Here is a 17939-nt window from a genome sequence, read left to right as displayed (position 1 = left end):
ACGGTCCTTCTCTACATAAAGTAACGAACTCGGTATTGGAATGTGTCTGATTCGTCGAGCATTTTCCTTCGTGTGACCATTTTCCGCATTTGTGACATCTTTCAAGGTGTCGTGCTCTTCTTTTCGCTGCGGATAATGATTTTCCTTTACCAAAATGTAACTTATTATGATCGTTTCTGAGTTCTTTTCTTACTCCGTCCAATTTGGCTCTTATTACTGATACAAAGTCACTCGGGAGTGTGTCATTATTACGTTTAGTGATCAAAGCGTGTAGCATTAGACCGTGGTTTAGTTCACAGGAAGTCTTCATATCGTAAAACCTAAAAAAAATAAAAATTCAGAATGGGGGAGAAGACTAGTTCTTTAGGGTCTGCTAGGGAAAGACCATTCGGATTCCATTCTCGGAAACTACACGAAAACAGAAAATCTAACTCTAACAGAAATACATATAACCCTAAAAAGATTCTCCCCACACTTAGTTAGCCGTGGTGTCGAAATTGTGATTAACTTCGTTGTCAACTTCCATCGGACTATCTATGTAATGTTTAACTCTGTGACCATTAACCTTAAATTCAATTCCATTTGAATTTATTAACTCTATTGTTCCGTACGGGAAAACTCTTTTGACTATGAATGGTCCAGACCATCTTGATTTTAATTTTCCAGGAAATAGCTTGAATCGTAAATTGAAAAGAAGAACTCTGTCTCCTTCTTTAAATTCTTTTGAACTTCCGATTCTTTTATCATGCCATTTCTTCGTTCTTTCCTTATAGATTAAGGAATTTTCATATGCCTCAAGTCTTAATTCTTCTAATTCGTTTAGTTGACTTAATCGTAGACGTCCGGCTTCATGTAAATCAAGATTACATGTCTTCAAAGCCCAAAATGCTTTGTGTTCAATTTCTACTGGAAGATGACATGCTTTTCCGTAAACGAGTTTAAAAGGTGTGGTTTCAATTTGAGTTTTGTAGGCTGTTCTAAAAGCCCAGAGTGCATCCTCCAATTTCATGGACCATTCCTTCGGATTTGATCCTACGGTTTTCTCTAGAATACGTTTTAAAGCTCGGTTGGTATTTTCAACTTATCTACTTGTTTGTGGATGATAAGCGGTGGAGATTTTATGAGTTACTCCATATCTTTTGAGAACTTTCTCAAGTTGATTGTTACAAAAATGAGTACCCCGATCACTTATTAAAGCTTTCGGTGTTCCAAACCTTGCAAAAAGACGTTTTAAAAAGTTGACTACAACTCGTGCATCGTTAGTTGGGAGAGCTTGTGCTTCCGCCCATTTAGATACATAATCAATGGCAACGAGAATATAGAGATTATTATGAGATTTTGGAAATGGACCCATAAAGTCAATACCCCAAATGTCAAATACATCACATACTTGAATGACATTTTGTGGCATTTCATCTCGTTGACTTATTTTTTCGGCCCTTTGACAAGCATCACAGGATTTGCAAAGAAGGTGTGCGTCTTTGAAAATTGTAGGCCAATAGAATCCAGCATCGTAAACTTTTCTTGCTATAAGTTGAGGCCCATAATGCCCTCCTGTTGGTCCTGTGTGACAATGATTTAAGATTTGACTAGCTTCATCTCCGAATACACATCGGCGTATTATTCCATCGGGATAACTTTTAAACAAATGTGGATCTTCCCAGAAATAGTGTTTTATATCACTAAAGAATTTCTTTCGTTTTTGGTATGACAACCCTTTTTCAAGGAATCTACATACTAAGTAGTTTGCATAGTTTGCAAACTATGGAATTTCATTATAATCTATCTTCAATAGATATTCATCAGGAAAGTTGTCTTGTATGGCCGATTCATTTAGAACTTCTAATTCGGGATTTTCAAAACGAGAAAGATGATCAGCGGCGAGATTTTCTGCTCCCTTTTTATCTCGGATTTCAATATCGAAATCTTGTAGGAGTAAAATCCAACGGATTAATCTTGGTTTAGCATCTTGTTTCGAAAATAGGTATCTAAGAGTAGAATGGTCGGTATAGACCACTGTTTTTACTAGAACGAGATATGAACAAAATTTGTCAAAAGCAAAGACAATAGCAAGGAGTTCTTTTTCAGTAGTTATATAATTCGTTTGTGCTCCTTGTAACGTCTTACTAGCATAATATATAGGTTGAAACCGTTTTTCAATCCTTTGTCCTAAAACGGCTCCCATTGTAAAATCACTTGCATCGCACATAAGTTCAAACGGTAGATTCCAATTTGGAGTTATCATGATCGGTGCATTAGTGAGTTTTGCTTTAAGAATATTAAAAGATTTGATACATTCATCTGAAAAGATGAATGGTGCATCCTTTTCTAGGAGTTTATTCATAGGAGTGGCAATTTTAGAAAAATCTTTTAAGAAACGTCGATAAAAACCGGCATGCCCTAGAAAACTCCTAACTCCTCTAACATTTGTGGGATGTGGAAGTTTAGCAATCACATCTACTTTAGCTCTATCCACTCCAATTCCTTCTTTTGAAATTTTATGTCCAAGAACGATGCCTTCTTTAACCATGAAATGGCATTTCTCCCAATTAAGTACTAGATTTGATTGTTCACATCTAATAAGCATTCGTTCAAGATTAACTAGACATGATTCAAATGTATCACCGAAGACTGAAAAGTCATCCATGAAAACTTCCATGCATTCTTCTATCATGTCGTGAAAAATCGCCAGCATTCACCTTTGAAAGGTTGCAAGGGTGTTGCAAAGTCCAAATGGCATGCGTTTATAAGCAAAAGTACCATAAGGGCACGTGAACGTGGTTTTTTCTTGGTCCTCAGGTGCTATTGGAATTTGAAAGTATCCGGAAAAACCATCAAGAAAACAATAGTAACTGTTTCCGGCTAATCTTTCCAACATTTGATCAATGAAAGGTAAGGGAAAGTGATCTTTTCTGGTGGCGTCATTTAATTTTCTATAATCAATACAAACACGCCATCCTATTATAGTCCTAGTAGGAATAAGCTCATTTTTCTCATTTGTGATGACAGTCATGCCACTCTTCTTAGGTACGCATTGAACTGGGCTTACCCATGGACTATCAGAGATTGGATAAATTAAACCGGTATCAAGCAGTTTAATAATTTCTTTCTTAACAACATCTTGCATATTAGGATTTAGTCTTCGTTGGCGTTGCACATACGTTTTATGACCTTCTTCCATAAGGATTTTATGTGTGCAATACGAAGGACTTATTCCTTTAATGTCATGAATCTTCCATGCAATAGCTGGTTTATGAGCTTTTAGCACAGAAATGAGTTGTGATTTTTCATTTTCAGTAAGAGAATACGATATTATTACAGGTAATTCAGATTCACCATGTAAATAAGCATATTCCAAATGGTTTGGAAGTGGCTTTAACTCTAATGTCGGTGGTTCTTCTATCGATGATTTATATCGATATCTGTCTTCTTCTTTTAGCATTTGAATTTCTTCTGTTGTTGGTTCATATCCATTAGCCATAAGTGTAGCTAACATTTCAGTTTCATCAATTGGTTCAGTTCCTTCTCCTAAAGAACATTCTCATGTTCCTTGTAATTCTGAAAATTCTTCTAATAATTCTGCATGTGAATCTATAGTTTGAATATAATAACATGTATCATCTGCAGATTGCGGTTGTTGCATTGCTCTATCAACTGAAAAGGTAACACTCTCGTCCTCTATACTTAGGGTCAGTTTCTTACCAAACACGTCTATTATTGCTTTGGCCGTGTTTAAGAATGGTCTTCCTAATATGAGAGGAACTCGAGAATCTTCTTCCATGGCCAAAATAACAAAATCTACTGAAAATACTAAAGTACCAACTTTAACTAGCATGTTCTCCATTATCCCTCTAGGATATTTTACTGATCGATCAGCTAGTTGTATGCTTATTCGTGTTGGTTTCAATTCTCCAAGGTCTAGTTTAGCGTATAGTGAATATGGCATTAAATTTATACTAGCACCTAAGTCTGCCAATGCTTCTATTGAACTAAGACTACCCAGAAAATATGAAATTGTGAAACTTCCTGGATCTGATAATTGTTCTGGTATTTTATTCAACAGCACTGCAGAACAATTTGCATTCATAGTAACAGCCGAGAGTTCTTCCATTTTCTTTCTATTTGTGATTAGATCTTTCAAGAATTTGGCATATCTAGGCATTCCTGAAATCACATCAATGAAAGGAAGATTTACATTTATCTGTTTAAACATATCCAAAAATTTGGATTTCTCGGCTTCAAGTCTCTCTTTTCTCATTTTACTAGGGTAAGGAAGTGGTGGTTGGTATGGTTTAACATAAGGTTTAGCCTTAACTGTGTTATCTTCATTAACCTTTTCAACTACCGGTTCTGTTTCCTTATCTTGCTCAGGTTGTGGTTCTTGTGTAGTAGGAATAGCTTCATCAGAAATTACAGGTATTTCAGGTGGTTTAAGTGTAATACCACTTCTTGTGGAAATGGTTTTAGCTGTTTCATTCCGGGGGTTAGCATTTGTATCACTAGGTAAACTTCCTGGTTTTCTTTCACCTATCAACCTTGCTAGGTTGCTCACTTCTTGTTCCAGATTTTGAATAGAAGCTTGTTGATTTCTAAATGCTTGAGCATTTTGTTCATTGGTTTGTTTCTGAGATGTGAAAAATTGAGTTTGAGATTCAACTAGCTTCGACATCATATCTTCTAAATTTGGCTTTTTATCATCGGTTTGTGGTGGTTTATTTTGAAAAATAGGTCTTTGCTGATTATAAGTATTATTGGATACTTGTTGATTACTAGGACCTTGTTGGTTGTTGTATGGATCATTTCGGTTATAATTCTGATTTTGATTGTAGATTGGTCTTGGCGGTTGATAATTATTCTGATAATTATTTCCATGCCTTTGGTTCATGTATGAAACATTCTCTCTTTGTTCCATTGTTAGTTCAATACTGAGACAATCTTTTGTCAAATGTGGTCCTCCACACTGCTCGTAACTAATTCGTATTGAGTGAATATCTTTAGTCATCTTTTCCATTCGTCTCTCGACAGCATCTATCTTTGCGGAAATGGAATCAAAGTCATGGCTAGAATCGGCTCTAGCTGCTTTAGATGATCTAACGATATCTTTTTCTTGGTGCCACTCTTGTAAGTGAAAAAGTAGTGTTATCAATAATTTTGTAAGCGTTAGTTGCTGTTTTCTTCATAATGGAACCACCAACTGCTATATCGATGTCTTTCCTTGTAGTGATGTCGCATCCTTGGTAGAATATTTGTACTATTTGACAAGTGTCTAAACCATATTACGGACATCCTTTTAATAACTTTCCAAATCTGGTCCACGCCTCATATAGAGTTTCATTTGGCTTTTGCATGAACGTAACAATTTCTCCTTGAAGTCTCACGTCTTTAGATGCGGGAAAGAATTGTTTAAGAAATTTTTCAACTAAAACGTCCCATGTATCAATCGCCCCTTCAGGTAACGATTCTAACCAATCTTTGGCTTCTCCCTTTAAAGTCCAGGGAAATAATATGAGATATATCTGTTTATCCTCCACTTCTCTTATTTTAAATAGTGTACAGATCCTATTAAAGGTACGAAGATGTTCATTTGGATCTTCCTTCGGTGCACCACTAAATTTGCATTGATTAGTTACCATGTGTAGGATTTGTCCTTTGATTTCATAGTCTGGCACATTAATGTCTGGTTGAGTAATTGCGTGACCTTGGCCAGTGCGTTTAGCTCGCATTCGGTCTTCCATACTTAGAGGTTCCAGATTTTCCATGATTGAATCTGTTGAATCTGAATCAATAGAGGATTCTGATTTAATGGGTTGTTCCTCGACAATCTCCGTTTGAATGATTGGTGGTTCTGGAGGAAAGATTAATGGTTCAGGATCTCTGAATTGTCCCTGAATATCCTCCGGATTCTCAATTGTGAGGTCGGGTTCAAAAAATGGATTATCGAAAATTTGAATTAGATTACTTGATTGACTGGATGACGATTCTAAAGAAAAATCAACGGCGATAATATTTGCTAGATGTCTTGATCGAGTTACAGGTGGTGAACGTATAAAAGGCGGTGAACGTTTTGCTCGGTGCATTCACTGAATATCCTATTAGTTATAAAAGATAAAAATTATATAAGTTATCAAATTAATAGACTTTTCTGCTTTTGCCCACGTTTTGAATAACCAATAGATGCAGCAGGGAGCCAGAACCCTTTAAATCGGAAGCTCACAACTCAGCCACTAACAAATCCAACTATTGCTACGAAACAGAAAATTTGGATGTCTATCAATTTAACCACTTAAAATAATTTTTCGTTGAAATTTAAAAAAAATTTAGAGAAGAAATAGAAAAAAAAATTTAAGTCCTAAAAACTAGAGCGGCGAAAAATAAGAAAGAAAAAGAGCGCGTCGGAAAAACGTCGAAAAATAAAAGGTCGAAAAAATAGGCGTCGAAAAATAAAAATAAGAATGTAGCGCGTCAAAACTTAAAAAGGAACTAAAAACTAAGAATTAAAAGTTGCGTCTAAAAATATTAAAGCTTACAAGAAATTCTATATCCAAAACGGCAAAAACTTAAAAAGGTACTAAAATATAAAAACGGCGTCGCAAAATTCTAAAGCACCTAAATCTTAGTCTAAAGAAAAAGTACTTAAGAGATTTTACGGCAAAGCCTATGAATCTAGAAATAAAAATAACTATGGCAACAACTATGACTTAAAACTAAATACGAGCAAAAAATACAAATATTACGCTAAAACAAATAAAAATAAACAAAATATAAAAATAAACTTAAAGTTGTAAAAAGTACAATTTTTATATAAATATTATTTTATATTATTTATTTATAAAAGTATTAGTTTTATATATTTATAAAAACTAATTAAACTTAATAATACAAATTAAATAATAAAACTAAACTAAATAATTAAAAACTAAACCCTAATTAGGATTTTAATAATAATAATAATAATATACTCCGTAATTAATGCTGTAATCAGGTCAAACCTGGCGTGTCAGGGCTGATAATGCGGTTGCAAGAGTTTTGTTCATACAAGCCATGCGATCACATGAATCTTGGATCTGGGCTACAATTCTGGGCTGCTACAGTTCTCGGGCCGAGTGATTTTTTACAAATATTTTTTTTTCTGTTTTTCTGTTTTTATAAAATATAAATATAACTTAAATAAAAATTTAATTTTAAAAACTAAAATAAAAATACTTTTTAACTTTATATATTTTTAACAACTCTTAAAAACAAATATATATATTTTTTATATTTTATTTTTATATTTTTGTATTTTTTTTTAATAATTAAAACGTATTTTTACAAAAGAAAACTAAAAATCTTTTTTTTTATAGATAGCGTTTCGCTTCCGGCGTTTAAGCAGTTCCCCGGCAGCGGCGCCAAAAATACTTGATGTGCGTAGAGGTGTATACGAAATAGTTATATTTTTACAACAAAATACTATTAAATACGATACAATTTTACACAAGTTATTTATTTATTTATAGAGTGGATATACCTAAACCTTGCTACAACACTTATAGGCAGTGTACCTAATCGTACAGTAGTGTAGTTTTTAGTAAGTCCGGTTCGTCTACAGGGAACTCGCCAAGTTTAACGCTATATTTTTAAAACAATATTTGTAAATACATAAATATATATATATAAGTAGTATTATTATTATGAAAGGATGTTTTTACCGTTTAATGACCGGTTTGTTGATTTTAAAACTTTAGTTGCAGTTAAAACCTAATGTAAAATATTAAAAATATAAAAGACTTAATTTAAAGCGTAAAGTAAATGACAATAATTAAAATGCGATAAATTAAAATGCGATAAATAAAATGACAATAAATAAAATTATGATACTTAAAAATGCAATTAAATATGAAATAAAGGAATTATGCTTATTTAAACTTCCGTAATCATGATGTTTGACGTGTTGATTTTAGTTTATTACCATGGGTTAATTGTCCTTTGTCCTGGATTATTCAATATGTCCATCTGGTTTTTGTCCATAACAGTCCATCAGTCATAAATATAAAGTGCGAGTGTCCTCGTCAAATTATCCTTATATCCGAAGTCAAATATTCCAACTAATTGGGGACTTAAACTATAATTACACCAATTTTCCTTGTATATAATTCACCCTGTTTTAATAAGTCCATAGACTATTAATCCATTCCCGTGTCCGGTTAAATGAACGATTATTAGTACTTATAAATATCCCGCCCATCGTGTCCGATCGAGTGTATATGGTTATTTATAGGTACGTCCAATTGTAAATCTTTATATTAAATTAATAAACTATCATTTAATTAAACAAATATAAAGCCCGTTAATAGCTCATAGTCTAATTTCCACAAGTGTCGTTCTTTTGTCCAAACCCCAATTATGGTACAAAGCCCAATTACCCAATTTTAATATTTAAGCCCAACATCATGATTACTTCGATTTAAATAAACATAATAATAACTTAGCTACGAGACATTAATTTAAAAAGGTTGAACATAACTTACAATGATTAATAATAGCGTAGCGTTACACGAAAAGAATTTTGACTTACACCCTTACAACATTTGCTAACATACCCTTATTATTAGAATTTAAAATTAAAATTATATATATATATAGGGTTGCATTCCCCTAAGAACATTCTTAGATGTTAACTTCCGTGAGAACATGGGTAAAAAGGGAATAAATCTTGTTTGTCTGATAAATTAGACAATTCTGAATTTAAAATCTCATCCAACATTATCAAAGAAACTTAGCTTTTTAAAATTGTCCACAATACGTAAATGATGGCTGACTGCACCATTACTTTTTATTTTAATGCCGACACAGAATTCATAGGTCACAATATAAAAGAGAGTGGATATACATAAAAAAGCTAAGATAACATCCCTCAACATGACAAAGGATGCATTAATTTGAAGACAACTTGAATTTATTTCTTTTAGTTACAAACAGAGATCATAGGCCTAAAAAAATAAGAAACAGACCCTAGAATTTAAAAAAAAAAAAAAAAAAAATTCTTTCGTGAGTGTGGTTGGATGCTCCAACGATTTTATGGATGCACAGGTGAGTTTGGCACTTTGGCGGTGAGTCGACGGTGAGTTTAGATGCGTCGGTGAATTTTCCGTTGAGTTAACGGTGAGTTTAACGGAGTATGTATGCACCAATGAGTTTAGTGGTGAATTTGGATGCTCCGATGAGTTTGACACGATGAGCTGGATGCCTTGGCATGTTTAGAGGTGTACGTGTAAGATTGACGGTGACTCTTGATGCATTGGGGATGACGGATGACATGATATTAATCATCGGAGTATCCAAATTCACCACTCAACTCATCGGTGCATACATACCATGATATTAATATCCTTACAATTAACTGGAAGAGAAATATCATGTCATCCAAATATCATGTCATCCGAATTTTAACGGTAAGGATATTAATATGGAGGAAAAGTGTTAAGGTTGTATTTCGTATCACTTTAAGAGAGAGAGAGTCTGTGATTGCAGTAAAAAATGGAGAGATAAACGTGGAAGAGAAATTAAAGGATAGTAATTTCCATCTTTGTCCTTATTGATTAAGTTTAGTTCGATTGAGATACACAAAATTCCAGCCGTTGATCATTATAATGGATGGCTTAGATGTGTTCTCACCAATAATTATAATGAGAATGTTCTCACATGATCACTTTTCTATATATATATATATATATATATATATATATATATATATATATATATATATATATATATATATATATATATATATATATATATATATACGTTTGAGTAAGAAGAAGAAAAAGATGGATGTTTAATCGATCACCAAAAATTTATAGGGGTGTGGCCTGACTTTTTTTGTCATGCGACCGCATGGAAATCCTTCTTCAAAGCCATGCGATCGCATGGCCAGCTGGGACAGCTCAACTTTGGTTGTTTTCTTCTTGCCGACGGTTTTATATAATAATATAATATATATATATATAATTTTAAGAATTAATTATATATTATATTATATTCATGTGCATAGTTGACTTGTAATTTTTAGTCCGTTGCGTCGAGCGTTGAGAGTTGACTCTTGTCCCGGTTTCGGATTATCGAACGTCCTTGCGTACAATTTAATATCTTGTATTTTGCGTTTTGCGACTTGTACTCTTGTAATTTTGAGACGTTTCTCATCAATAATTGGAACCACTTTGATTGTACTTTTGTACTTTTGAGCTTTTTGGTCGTTTGCGTCTTCAATTCGTCGAATCTGTCTTTTGTCTTCACCTTTTATTATTTAAACGAATATTACTTGTAAATAGAACAATTGCAACTAAAAGGTTGTCTTTCTTGAGGGATAATGCTATGAAATATATGTTCGTTTTTAGCATTATCAAACACTAATCAAAAATACAGAAGAATCTCAACCAATTCAAACCATAACAACTCTTTGTTAAAAACAAATGTGCAGGAAACCGAAGTGAAGAAAAAACGCGATTAAGGCAGCAGAAGCATCTACATCACTCTTTTGAACAACTTTTTGCAACCACAAGATGATTGAGCCAACAATCTTTTGCTACTACTGTATCCTCCTCGATAAATATGTATTTTCACATAATTAATGAAGTTTTACATTTTTATTATACACTTCCTTTCATACTTTGTCACATATTATCATATTAAAGAACCTATTACTAATCGAAGTAAGCAGCTTCAATTAGATAGACACCAAATTAACAACCTGACACTATTACGAGAATTTGGGTCATGTTTACTACTGCTGTCGGGCTTTTGGTAACTTTAAACATGTAAAATCACTACTGCTGTTGGGTTTTGGGTCATGTTTACTACTTCGATGCCGAGTAAAAGTGAACATAATAACCTGATACTATCTTTCTTTCTTCTTTTTTGGTATTGATAGTGTAATATTGCATATACTACTTTTGCGACAATTATTTTGTGATTATGGAATCAAGATTGAAAGACATTTCGGCACGTGAAATTTGGGTAATCAACTTCAAAATTATGTTGTATTTCTCTTATGTTCTTTTCCTTGTATCACTAGATAACCAAATATAGAATGGCAAAATGCGGGCAGGTCACGTCATGGGACAAAACAAGCAATTTTAAAACTAATTAAAATCGTATAGGTTGGGTTAGCAGGTAAAACTGACCTGTGTAAAACCAGGTCATTCGCCTTCCATCGGATCATACTATCTTACATCGTTTTTTATTTTTTTTATTTTTAGCATGGTTACATGACTCAAAGTTGGTTCAAGTGTTCAACAAAGAGTAGAAGTTTTGAGTTGGTGATTATTGGGTAGAAGAATATCAGTTAAGTGATTTTGTATAGTTTCAGTTGGTGCTTTGACTTTTTAATCTTGACTTTTGTGTATGATAAAGAGTAGAAGTTTTGAGTTAGTGATTATTGGTTAGAAGTTTTCAGTTGGTCCTTTACTTCCTAATTCAATGTACAATGAAGATTTCATATTCCCTCTGATCAATATGCAACTTGATGTTATGGAAAACAACTTATTTCACCTGTTTGGTCTGCTTATACTTCCATTATAAGTAATTTATTATTTATGGTAAAGTTATATTCTGATGTAGATTTGAGTTCAGAATCAGGTAATTTTTCAATGGAACGGTATCACCAGCAAGAAGGGGGGTCAAAAGTGGGGTATAGAAAAGTTCTCAACTTTTCAAAGGAATGACTTTCAAAAAGCAGACGATGAACCGTCTACAATGTCGACTGCAGATGCACAACCACCTCGATTGAACACAATAAGTTTGATCAGTTACCTTTGTGCAGCTCACCTAAGGTCTTTCTTTCTCTTGTCACACACTCTCAGCATACATAATACATAAATCTGCTCGTGTTATTTTTATTATCAGGAAGCTGATGTCATTACATACCGTCTTATCGAGTTATCTTCTTCTTGGACTCCCGAGCTCTCTTCATTTCAGGTTGGAAAAGTGTCACATTGTGATAACAATAGCACTGTTCTGATGCCGGTACCGTATTATCCCAATGTATTTGATAAGATGGATGAAGATGGTCAATACAACTCTCATTATAAAGAATATAGAAGTTTAGAGGTATTTTATTTCTTTTGGCCACTTTGAACTGTTTGACCCATTTGTTTATTTTTTTTTTTAAATTCTATTTATACCCATTTGACTAACAAGAGGTAAACATAAGTCAAACTGGTTCACCTTGAGGTGAACGGGTTGAAATTATGACCTTGGTATTGTGTCTCTATATTGTCTCTCACTTTCTAAGTGGTTTATCTGCAGATTAATTTAGAAGCGCTTCTGGACGTCCGTAGTGTTAAAAAAGGCAACTCACATACGACAAAAGCAGTTAGTAATGTTGTCGTTCAAGCTCCTGATGGTGAAATTAAAGATGATGCGTTGAAGCAATTGTCTATCAGTAATGACCCCAATCTGTCTAAACGTCCAGGTATTACTTTTTCTCTAACAGTCGAATGGGTAAAGCTTTAAGAAGTGGCTAAATTGAAAACAGCTAGAATGACCCAAATGGGTTGGAACTTGGAAGTTGCTTAAAGCATACACAAAATTTATCAAACCTCTTAATGAACTCAAAAAAAAAAAAAAAAAAAAAAAAAAAAAAAAAGGTTGTTATTATAATATTATAAGCTTTTATCATTAACATATTTGAATTGTGAAAAATTAATTATGTTAAGAAGTAATCCATCTTTATAAACCGTTACTCAACCTTGTGTGTATACTCGGGGTATTTATTCATAGATTTTCTTATGTTTTCTCGACCAGTCGTCACGAACAAACATGGTAATGCATGGGATGAACTGAGTGAGGCATTAAGGGAAAAGAAATTAGAGTTATTGGAAATAAATGAAGAGATGAAGAAAGATTCAGCGAGGAACAAATGATCATATAGATCTTTAGAGGTAGTGCACTTGGTCCAACAATGGCTATGTTAAGATATACTAATAACATATAATCTCGGCGCACTCTGTTTCACATAATCTGATTTATCATACTGTTAATTTATATAACATAACGTTTCCAGTTTGTTTGATTAAGACTTGCCGTGCAACGCACCGGCTCTTAAAGGCTAGTTCGTGTAACACCCCAGCTTAACATGACCACAATATTGTTCGCTTTGCCCGCAGGCGCACGGCTTTTTCTTGGCGACCACACACGAGAATCACTTTCCCAGGAGGTCACCCATCCTGGTAGTGCTCTCGCCCGAGCACGATTAACCACAACGTACTCGCACTTCTACTCAGCCTGTGATCCCAAAACGCGTTGTGTCATTTAAGCGTGAGTATTACCTTATAATCCCATGATCACTCATGTTGGTGGGCGATGTGGGATTTGCCTAGGGTGTTACATTCACCCCCCTTAGGGACTCATCGTCCTCGATGAGGTTTGCCCTACCACCCCCAACGGCACATGAGTGGCTCTGATACCATTCTGTAACACCCCAGCTTAACATGACCACAATATTGTCCGCTTTGCCCGCAAGCGCACGGCTTTTTCTTGGCGACCACACACGAGAAGCACTTTCCCAGGAGGTCACCCATCCTGGTAGTGCTCTCGCCCGAGCACGATTAACCACAACGTACTCGCACTTCTACTCAGCCTGTGATCCCAAAACGCGTTGTGTCATTTAAGCGTGAGTATTACCTTATAATCCCATGATCACTCATGTTGGTGGGCGATGTGGGATTTGCCTAGGGTGTTACAGTTCGGTATATGTGTTGATTCACATTCGGTATGGCAACTCTCGGTATTGCATTCGGTATGGACCTGATAATTCTCATTCGATTATTATACAGATCTGATTCGATATGGTATGAACAACAACAATCTGATTCGGTATTGGTTGCTGTTTGGATATTCATTCGGTACTGTTGTCATTAGTCTACTAAATTGGGCCTGAAAGTTCTACCGAATCTTGGATATGTTTATTGGAATAGCAAAGTTAACACAAGCCCAATGCACTAATTGTAGTCCAAGTACCGAATCTGGTGATTTTTACAAGATTAGCCCCTTCAAGTTTCAGATATTTGCCAGACCACTCCAAATATCAAATCTGGCCACAAAATTGACACTTTTGGCCCCTTACAGAATGTCCGATTGTCAGGGATGGTCCTTTACCGATTCTAGCCTTCCAAAGCTTATTTACCGAATCTAGGCTTTTCTCATACGCGTTATTTTCAATATTTTGGGGATTTGCCGAGCATGTCAACCATTTTAAACAATGAAGCTCTTATTTCATGCGAGCATCATTGTGGGGGAGATATGTATATAGTTGATGTGCGTGTGACTTCAATACATGTACGGTATTGGACTCGGACTTCAAAGACACAAAGTCAAAGCATTACTTGTTTGACGAGTGAGCAAAGGAAAACCAAAGAGGCTTCCATATCCTTGGGGGAGTATTGGAGACGTTAGGAACTTCGAAGGAGCCAACGATCAAAGCCAACTATATTGATATCGGCAATATATGAATAATTGAGGCTATCAAAGATGTGATGAGTACACAATTGATTAGCCGTATGCCCCATACATTCCGGGGGGAGTTTCTCAAGTTTTTCGAACTTACTAATCAAGTCAAGTGTGGGGGGGGGGGGGGGGGGGGGAGCTAAGTGATTTCAAAGAAGATCTTTCTCCATTGGGGTTTAGTCAAAAGCCGGGACTTTAGCAATTTTCCGATAATCGTGCTAAGTTAGAAGATGCTTGTTTCAAGATCGTTCTTTGTTCACGTAGGAAAGCCCAAGTACTTTGAAGGGGGAGATTCTAAGATTTCGAGGTATTCTTCATCAACATGAAGTGATGCAATGATGAATGTCTACCTTGCGCATTCCGCTGTGCAAACTCAAAGACCGTTGAAAGAACAATGATATCAAGATTTGAAGATTCAAGATCTTCATCAACGGCCGTACATCATTTGGGGGGGGGGGGGAGTTAGTTAGCAATAGTTAATTCTTTCCTTGTAATGTTGAATGTTTACTAGGGAGTTAGTTTTTGGAAACCCGTCTCACTCCTGAGAGGAGATTGTTAGGTACCCGAGAAGGAGTAAAACGTGTTTCCCTAGCCTTATGGAGGATCCTTTATATGAGGCTATATAAAGGATCCAAAGCTCCCTAGATTAGCTAAGCTTAATTAGCCACTGTTATGTAGAGATTTTCAAGAGAGGTGTGAAAAGTCAATCTTGACTGATTGACTTTCTCTCTCAATTTTAATGGTTAATCTTCACATTCATTGATATTCATGTGTCATGGGTCCTATCAATGATCTCTTGCAGAAGTCTGTCAAGGGCTTTAGTTCTCTTAAGAAAGTGAATCTTTTATGGACTGAGATTAAATATGTATTGGTAATGAAAACACAGCTTTCCCAATTACTTGGTGTATTCCAGAAACTCTACAGTGCCAAATTTCTTGTTCTTGATGTGTACTTCATTATGGTATGCCAATATGTCATAAGTAATTTCTTTTACATGTTATTAAGAGCATCTCCAAAGTGAAAGGCTTTCTAAAGTTTTTTTACTAATACATACTCTTAAGATAATCACTCACTCTTATAACTTTTGTACCATCATTGCATACATTTTATTGTATGGGTTAGTTAAAATGTGTTATGGTGGCATATGATAAAAGCATTAATTAATCATAAAATTTACTTTAAAAAATAATATATTATATTATAATTATATCATTTGAAATTAAACTTTTACCACAATTTTTTATTACCTAAAGAGTATTTTCATTTTTTACACGATCGGTTACGCTAAAATGTGTTATAGTGACACATGATAAAAGCATTAATTAATCATAAAAATTACTTCTAAAAAAATATTACTCTGTGTATTCTAGAAACTCTACAGTGCCAAATTTCTTATCCTAGATGAGCACATCTTTAAGGTAAACAAATATGTCATAAGGAATTTGTTATACATGTTACTATGAGCATCTCCAATATCTCATGATAACTATCCTGCTAATCTAATATATAACCACCTCATCCACTATAATGTATTACTCATCCATCAAATAATTTTTTTAAGGATAACCCTTAGGGTTACAATTAGAAAACTCCTTAATATTGTTTATACATAATTCAATGAACCTTGGATCATGTTAATGCTGATGTTTTATGTTATAACGATCTTTTATATTTGTAGGTGCCACAGAAGATGCAGATACTTTTGCAGAAGATACATGATGATGATGTAATGGCTAATAAGTTAGCCAAGTCGGGAGCAGAAATTAAACAACCACCTGATACTTTATCTAAAGATAAGACAATGTTGGAGGCAAAAACACTAATGCAAGATCAAGTTACTACGAACCAGGAGGAGATGATTGAGGCCGAAGTAGAAATGCAAGATAAAGTAATTGCAAATCGATTACTTTAAGTTTGTTTGTTATTTTTGTACGCATCTACTGGTGGGAACGATTCTATTACTTGTATAAATAGTGTTACAAAATTTGGGAGTACTCGGCAAATAAACTCGGGTACATTACTCAGGATTACTCTGAAAAAATCAGTCAAAGTCAAACTTGGTCAACATCCTGGTACACCCTTAGTATTTCCCGAGATGCTCTAGTAGCGAATTTTGCAACCTTGTGTACACATTTTGGAGAATATGTTGTATCGTTTACTCACTTACAGTAACTTTGAGCTAATATAGTTAGTAGTGATTTTGGAGAATATGTTCCCATTGTAGGTGCCACAGAAGAGGTCTAGCCAGCAGGTATATGATGATGATGATGATGATGATGCAGGGGCTAAAAAGATGGCCAAGTTGGATTTACAAAAACAACAACAACCAGCAGCTGATACAAATCCGAGATGAAGTTATTAGTAATCAAGAGGCTATGTTGGAGGCTAAAATACAGATGCAAGAACAAGCTATTACAAAGCAAAAGGCAATGTTTGAGGCTCATATATAGATGCTAGATCAAGTTATCTTAAAGCATAAGGCAATGTTTGAGGCTAAAATACATATGCAAGATGAAGTTATTACAAAGCAGAAGGCGATGTATGAGCATACGATACAGATGCAAGATCAAGTTAATACAAAGCAGAAGACGATTTTTGAGGATGAAAGACAGATGCAAGATCAAGTTATCACGAAACAGAAGATGATATTTGAGGCTAAAATGCAGATGCAAGATGAAGTATCTACAAATCAGAAAGCTATGTTAGAGGCCAAAATACAATTTCAAGATAATGTAATTGCAGAGCTGAAGTCAAAAATACAGATGAAGGATAATGTGATTGCAGAGCAGAAGGAAAGAATACAAATGGTAGAGATTGCAAACTTGAATCACGAGAAATTGATTTCATATGTCATTAAGTCCAAAATAGCTGAACTGAAAGTCCAAGTTTAGAGCGGGAATCCAGATTTTGAAGTGATTCACTCAATAGGTTCTGAGATCAAATCAGTTATGGAATTGATACCGGAGAGCTTAAGGGCAGTCGTGAATGCACAGTATTCTTTTGAGTATGTACAGTTGAAGAGTTTGTTCCTTACCCACATTGATGCGAGCCAATGGTCAAAGATTGAAACCAAGATGGGGATTATTAATGGATTATGAGATTTACCTTTTCTATTAACATTTACTGTAAGTCGGATGTTACATCTACTAAAATTCCTGGGCAACGATACCGTCTTTCATCTTATGTGCATGTCTTAATTTATGTTTGCTTTAAGTTTGTGGAACTCAAAGTAGTGTTGGTTGGCCAAAGGAAAGCTTATTTGACATTTCTCACTGCTTTTTTGTTTTTATCCAACTATCCTGAAAATTCTTTTCTCCCTAATACTCTTAAAATAGAAGTGCGGGCCTAAAATGGGCACAAATGGTTTATTTTTTCTTTGACAATGGAACTTAGAGCAACATTTTGTATATGAGTAATCATTTATCAACATATCAATCTAACATACTCAATAACATAAT

The sequence above is a fragment of the Rutidosis leptorrhynchoides genome, chromosome 2, assembly GCF_046630445.1.
Source record: "Rutidosis leptorrhynchoides isolate AG116_Rl617_1_P2 chromosome 2, CSIRO_AGI_Rlap_v1, whole genome shotgun sequence".
NCBI lineage: Eukaryota > Viridiplantae > Streptophyta > Magnoliopsida > Asterales > Asteraceae > Rutidosis > Rutidosis leptorrhynchoides.
This window is presented reverse-complemented; position numbering follows the sequence as displayed.